Source organism: Marmota marmota, unplaced genomic scaffold (assembly GCF_001458135.2).
Source record: "Marmota marmota marmota unplaced genomic scaffold, marMar, whole genome shotgun sequence".
Taxonomy (NCBI): domain Eukaryota; kingdom Metazoa; phylum Chordata; class Mammalia; order Rodentia; family Sciuridae; genus Marmota; species Marmota marmota.
The window spans coordinates 40689940-40697991 of NW_025999968.1; positions in this window are offsets into that span (position 1 = coordinate 40689940).

Consider the following 8052-nt stretch of genomic DNA (forward strand, 5'->3'; position numbering starts at 1 on the left):
TCCAGGCAATGAATTTCCCTCTTAAAACTGCTTTCATTGTGTCCCATAGATTCCGATATGTTGTGTCTGTATTTTCATTTATCTCTAAGAATTTTTTGATTTCCTCCTTTATGTCTTCTGTAACCCATTGATCATTCAGTAACATATTGTTCATTTTCCAGGTGATGCAGGATTTTTCCTTCCTTCTTTTATCATTGATTTCCAGTTTCATTCCATTATGATAAGATAAGATGCATGGTATTATCTCCACACCTTTATATTTACTAAGGGTTGCCCTATGGCATAATGTATGGTCTGTCTTTGAGAAGGATCCTTGTGCAGCTGAGAAAAATGTATATCCACTTGATGATGGTTGATATATTCTATATATGTCGGTTAAGTCTAGGTTATTGATTGTGTTATTGAGTTCTATAGTTTCTTTATTCAACTTTTGTTTGGAGGATCTGCCCAATGGTGAGAGAGGTGTGTTGAAGTCACCCATAATTATTGTGTTGTGGTCTATTTGATTCTTGAACTTGAGGAGAATTTGTTTTATGAACGTTGCAGCACCATTATTTGGTGTATACATATTGATAATTCAATTCCCTCTGATAGCCTCTCCTCTGAGAGCTGGTGAGACAGGTTTCGTTTTCATCGCTGGTGGGAGGGGTGAGTTGGAGGTCAGGTGCCTTTACCTTTTCCCATGCCTCTATTCACGCTCACTCTGATAATCACGCCCCTGGAAAGCCGGCGAGAGATTTTATGCAATTTTCCCGCTGTATGGCAGAAGGGCTAAATGTCACACACCTGTTCTGTCGCTGAACTTGCTGTGATGGGGTCGGATCTGTTGGAAACTGGCGATGGTGACATCAGCTCTCCAAGATGGTGGGGTGTCCGGTGTGGAGGGCAGATCTAGACTGTTTCTCTCCCCCGTCTCAAACCCAGAACTCAGCCTGGAGCACTGTGAGGGCACAGTTGTCAGGACCGCACAGAATCCGTAGCACCATTTCTCTACATTGCTGGCATGTCAGTGCACAGGCTCTCTCAACCTTTGGTTTAATGAAGTAAGCACGAGTATTAAATACAAAGTCAACATCTGTGTCAGTCAGCTTTTCATTGCTGTGACTGAGATACGTGAAAAAAACAATTTAGAAGAGAAAAAGTTTATTTTGGACTCATGGTTTCAAAAATTCAGTCCATGATCTGCTGGGGCTTTATTGTTCTAGACCTGAGGTGAGGCAGAGCATCATGACAAAAGGGCATGGTGGAGAAAAGTTGCTTAGCTCATAGCAACCAGAAAACAGACATATCTCAAGAAGCCAAGGAAAAAATAAATAATCCCCAAAGAATTATCTTGGTAACCCACTTGGTAATCCTCTAGCCACACGGTAATCCATGTAGATTATTAATTTATCAAATAGACTAATCCACTAATCACATTATAACATCCATAATCTGATCATTTCATCCCCTGCATTAACATAGGATTTTGGGGGGCACACTTCATAGTCAAACAAAATTAAAGACTTTTTAGAGTTAGCCTTTGTTGGAGAAATTCTTGTGTCTGATTCTTCCTTCATATGTGTTATTGGTGATAATGATACATCCATATATATGAGAAATAGTAAGGAGTGGTCAGAAACAGACCAAAGATCCAGCCCAAGAACAGACTGGCAATGAATAGAGAATTGGAGAAATTTAACTGTGAAAATATGATAGCAGAATATGCACCAATTAGTGACGAGAAGTGAACCATGGATACAGTAACTATATTTCATGACTCCTGATAATAAATTCTTAGGAAGCAGGTTTATATTTCTTTGGGGAAGGTTATTGTTAATTGAAAGATGCATAAGAAATGGAGTTATCTAAGAAGCAGATGGAAAAGTAATTTAATCTAAAATATATTTTGGAGAAATTTTGACTAATAAGATCATGCAGTGTAAAAAACTCATCCAGTATAAGTTGTGAAGTATTATGATAAGAGATATTTGAAATAATATTGGAAAATTAATAATAAATGTATAATTAGTAACTAGTAATATGCATCATCATATTTTTTCCACTTAAAATATCACTAGTAATTGATTCCATTTGGCTACTAAGTACACTGGGGAAAATATTCCCTTACATTTACCAATATATACACAAATTCTTTCTGTTCATTGATATAAACAAGCATATATGCACAATTTGACAAATTAAATATTATTTATTTTTTATGATAAGCATTATAAAGTTAAGGGTTGCTACTATCAGCAATTGCCTTTGTTATAAGTCTGTCAGCCTTATAGTGCAGTTGACAAACTCACTCATTCCCATTTTTCCTCTTCCCTTAGAAGAACAACACCAAAGGGGGTGCTACATAATGACTGTCAGAAAGCCATTTTGCTTAACATGAATAATGTTATTCAGAGGGCTGGCCATCTGTTGGTTGAATGCTTTTAAGACCTACACCCACTGCATCATGAAACAATGCATGTGGGCATCCTAATCATGGGTCTTCCAATAAGATTTCATCTCTTATAAAAAAAAGTGAAATTATTTAAAATCTTAATTATATTAGAAACAAATATACTTAAATACTGTGTATTTTGTTGCTTTATGGATTCCAGATATGTAAATAAAATTCTAAGTTTAGGACTCTGTGTACAACTTATGATATTATAAAGAAGATACTGAGGAAATTAATGATAGTTAAAAAATATATGATATCAAAATACATTTACTTTACTATTTTAATATTCTTATACTTTAGCTCATACTTTTAAACAAGTTTTTTTTCCCAGAACATTTTTATTTCTTTTTAAAAACTTATATTACTTATTAGGTAACAAAGAGCCTCAATTCCAACATTTATTCTTTGAGTATTTTCCCAGAAAAGTAAATCCTGAGAGAAATTCAACAAATTGAATGAAATGAAGATTTTTTTGTTATGTTACTTATTTCTTACAATATTGCTAATCAAATGATAACCTCGGAATTATCTGTAGTTATTGTTAGTTTCCACTTTTTTTATCACTAGAAATCTGTGATGCTACCTCTAGAAATAATTAAAATAATTTCTGAGAAAAAACAAAAATAAATATTATTTGGAAGATATGTATTCGTAAAAATTTGGTAAGCACATTATTATGAATCATGTGTCTAAGTGTGTATATACATTGTGTATATATATATTCATACAGGTTACTTCCTGCAGCCACAATTATCATAATTATTATCACAACTATTATATATGCTTGAAAAAAATACTCCTGCTCCAATAATTTATTATTATGTGCTCAGGAAACAAACAATATCAATGCTCAATTTATACCTGGCAAAGTGGATTTGGAGTTCCTTAAAAGTGCAGCAAGCTTTTTGAGGAATTTGATTTCATCTACTGCATGCCTTTTTCTTATATTCGTGAAACCATATGACATGGTTTACAAGAAATTTACCTGTGAATTAATATGTATGATAGATGAAATTCAGTGACTATTGGAGTGATAAGCAAAACAAACAAAGAGTCCCACAATTGTACAGAATTTTCTGATCCTAAGCTCTATGATACCCTAATATTAATGCATAAACTTAGAACTATTTAAAAGCACTTTCTATGTGTCCAGATTCAGTAAGAGAGTAACTTTAGGAAGTTCAAGTGCCTACTTAGGACATTTGCTTTAGGAAGTTCAAGTGCCTACTTAGGACATTTGGTACCTTGCTGTCACAGCCATCATTGAATATGTATCAGTCAGTGTTTATGGTTCTTAGCAATATTTTAGGCACAGGGAATTTAAAAATGCATCAAGGAAAGTGTACAGAGAAAATACATGATCGTGATGTTGGGATTCTTAAATGATTGCAAGCAAAGGAGTTAAATATTTCACAGATGTTGCAAAAATATACTCATGCATAGTGCAAGTGTGAATTTGTAAATGAGATCCATTCAGTATCTCTGGTCTGAGTACTTAATTTGACATTGGTTAGTAGAAATGAAGACTCAAAATAATGATAGAAAGTTTACACCTTGTTAATGATGATGGCATATAATAAGGTCTTGTATCCACAAAGGAAGGTTTTTTTTTTTTTTTTTTTTTTGTGTGTGTGTGTGTGTGTGTGTGCAATGACTGAAAGCATGAAATATAAGAAGAGCAAAAGGGGGTGGGAGAAAGCCGCTGGGCGGGAGCCGTGCCACGGGACGGGTGGGCTGGAGGCACACACTGTGCCCCCACCCAGGGCCACGTCTCCCAGCCTTGTGATCCCCTCCAGGATCCCAGCGCAGTGTCCCTGCTAAGAACATGGTCTTTGGAGTCAGGTACAGGTGGGTTCCAGTCTGATTCCGCCCCCTCCTAAGTCTGAACTAGAAATATGAAGGTCATAGGAAACAAAATAAAAGCTTATAAATATTTATTTTCATGGCAAGAAGAATCAAAACAGAATTTGTGTGTTCTACTTTTAGAAAGTGATTAATTCATATGGTGAAAAGTGCAGGAGTTTAGCAATTTCAGTTAAACAAAACTGAGATAAAGCTCCTGCAGCATGCAGTAGCCTCCTCTTCACCTAGGAGATGATAATAATGTTTATAAAGAATTAAATTAATATCTGAATATTATAGAACCTGTGCAGAAAAGTGTAATGAAATGGCAAATTCAACATATCTGTTTCCATGATTTCTCCACATGAGGTTGTTCTTTAAATGCACATATACAACTCTTCTTTATAACATTAACCATCTCAGTTCATATTATATTTTTTCATATTTCTGATTTATTTTGTGTACTAGACCATCCACTCTCCATGAAACTAATTTAATTTTTCTTCATATCCTTATCACCTACCACAGAATCTGGTACATAGTATGCACAGTGATATTTATTGAATGGATGAATAACATTTAAAACTATTTAAATTACATTGTGATTCTATGAATATCAACTTAATTCATTTAAACTTGTTTTTAGGTTGTGTCATTTCTCTTACTTTGGGTAATATGAATTATTCCAAATAAATGTAGGGTCGAATCTATCATCAGAAGAAACACTAGGACTGCATAAATACATGTGCCAGTTGCCTTTATAAAATATGGCCTGATACTGTCAAAAGATGTATGAAGATAATGAGAAGTTCATGGAATTCACAATGTTACTGGGCATTTTGAATAAATAAAAAAACTCAAATAATATAACCCAATTAGGGAAATTTTCATTTGAACTGGTGGCAGAAGGCTATTTTTTCCTTAATAATTATTTACAGTTTAATTTAGGAAAAGCATATCTTTTTATTTGCCTATATAGAATGTTTTTCTTTCTCTTGCATTCTATCATTACTAGTAGCATATATTCTCTTCAAATAGAGATGAACATAGACTATTCAAAACCACCAACAGGAAATCAGCAAAGTGACAGGAACAACTACATACTTTTTGATAATAACCCTGAATGTAAATGGTCTTAATTCACCAATTAAAAGGTGCTTACTGACTGAATGAATTAAGAAACAAGACCCCAAAATGTGCTTCTTGCAAGAAACTCTCCTCACCTACAATGACATATACAGACTGAAATTGAAAGGATGAAAAATGATATTCCCAGAAAATGGAATCTAAAACAAGGAAGAATAGCTATACTTATATGTGACAAGTAGATTTCAAGCCAAAATCATTTAGAAAAAAAAAAAAAAAAACAAAGAATTTCAATACATATTGGACAAGGTAATAGTTCATCAAGAAGTTATAGTAATTACAAATGTACTCAAATATATAAGAGCAACAGTAGCAGATATAGAGTGAGTGATAGGGCCCAATATGAAAATAGCGAGATGACTTCAACACCCCACTCTCATCAACAGGTACATTACCCAGACAAAAAAAATCAAATAAACAATAGACTTGTAGTATAGTATTATTGAAATATATGAATGCAGCATCTGAAACATTGAGACTATAAGAAGAAAACGTAGGGGAAACACTCTAAGATATTGGTACAGACAACAGTTTCCTGGATAAAACTCTGAAAGCAATGGAAACAAAAGCAGGGACTGACAAGTGGTTTTACAGCCAATTAAAAAGCTTCTGCACAGTAAAGGAAGCAATCAACAGAATGAAGCATAAACCTACAAAATGGGAGGCAGTCTTTGCTAGTTATTCATCTGAGACAAGTTTAATATAAAGAATATATTGGAAAAACAAAAATGATCTCTCCAAAAACAAAACTGAATAAATGATCTGCAAAGACACTTCTCAGAAGAAGAAATGCAAATGGCAAATACATGTATCAATATTTCCCCATATATTTAGCCATCAAGAAAAATGTAAATCAAAACCTCTTTGAGATTTCATTACACTCCATCTATCCTGTCTGGGGTATATATATATATATACATAACATAAATATAATCCAGCTATCCTACTCCTGGGTATGTATCTAAAAGAAATGGAGACAGCATACAAAAGAAATAGTGCAGGCTCATGTTTATTGCACCACTATTTGGAAAACCTAAGATTTGGAAACAGTCAAGGTGCCAATCAATAAATGAATTAATTAAGAAAATATTTTATATATATATATATATATATATATATATATATATATATATATATATATATATAATGTGATATTATTCAGCCATGAAAAAGAATAAAATCATATCATTTCCAGTAAATGGATAGAACTAGAGAACATCATGTGAAGCAAAATAAACCAGACACAGATAAGCAAGTGTTATATATTTTAGCTCATATATGGAAACTGAAAAAAAATAATAATCTGAATGTAGAAGAGGGTATTATTATGGCATGAGAAGGGGATTTGGGGTAATGGGAGAGAGAGGAGATGGCAAAAGAGGGTAAAAAGGGAGGGTGGACATGCTCAAGGTACTATATGTGCAATATAGAGATGTCACAGTGAAAACCTTTACCTTGAACAATTAATAAATGTTAATATTAGTAAAAATATTTGTTATAGATGTGAAAATTGTTACAAATTCTACACACAGTGGGAGCTCTGGAGTAAGAAAAGGCAGATTCTATCTCAGTGCTCTGTGCACAGGATTCTCAGAAATGAAATATCTCTGAGAGGTGGACCTTTGAGTGGACTTTTTATCTCCTTTTTTCCTGCTCCTCACTTTTAGAGGTAGGCCTGGAAGGAAGCCTGAGTAAAGGAAATCTATGATAAAATTGGTAGAGAACAGTAATCTTATTTATGAGGAGCAATTACCAGAGTCAGATTGTGAGATGCCATGTGTTTTACACTCTGCAAGTTGCTGCTCTGATATGCTCAGTTTTAAATAATGAATAAAAAAAGCACAATATTCCAGAGCCAATTTGTCAGTTGACGAAGAACTTGTAAGACTGTGGAAAGCACTATCACTTTAATTGGGAAATATTTTTCATAATTTTGCCATACTAGAAAGAATTATAAAGGGAGGGATAGCCAGATATTATTAAAAGTTTACTTTTAGCTATAAGAATCTAAGGTTTTATAGTGATGAGAAGGAAATTCTGTATTATACAATGCTAAGCTTGACATAGATTCAAAAGATGTTTAGAAAGCTGCTTTTCTTTGTAAGGAAAAACAGCTTGAAGTTTTTGTGAAAGTGGAATAATTAAGTGGTGATGGTAATAAACATTGGCAGATAATATATGTACAAAGAACATGGAAATACTTCTTTCATTACCAAGCTCATAATGAAAAATTTGCAAATCAGTACACCATTTTTAGAAAATTATATATTATTCAAGGACAGCTAGTTTCAAATATATCTTATATGTATTTCAACTTTAATTTTAAAGTGAATGTGAATTTTACATACTATTTCTATATTTTTAATAATTATTAATATAATGCAATTTAACTAGGCCATATTCTGCCACTGAAGTGAAATGAAAATTTCTAATGATCATTCCTTAATTTTGAAAGAATTTTGAAGAATTTCTTAATTTCTTAATTTCTAAATTTCTTAATTTTGAAGAATCCAATTGATGAACTAAAACAATTAAGCAACATAAGATATATGGATTCTGCTACCTTTCCTATCCCCTACTATCCCCCCTCCCCTTCCCTCTCATCTTCCCTCTCTACCCCATCTGCT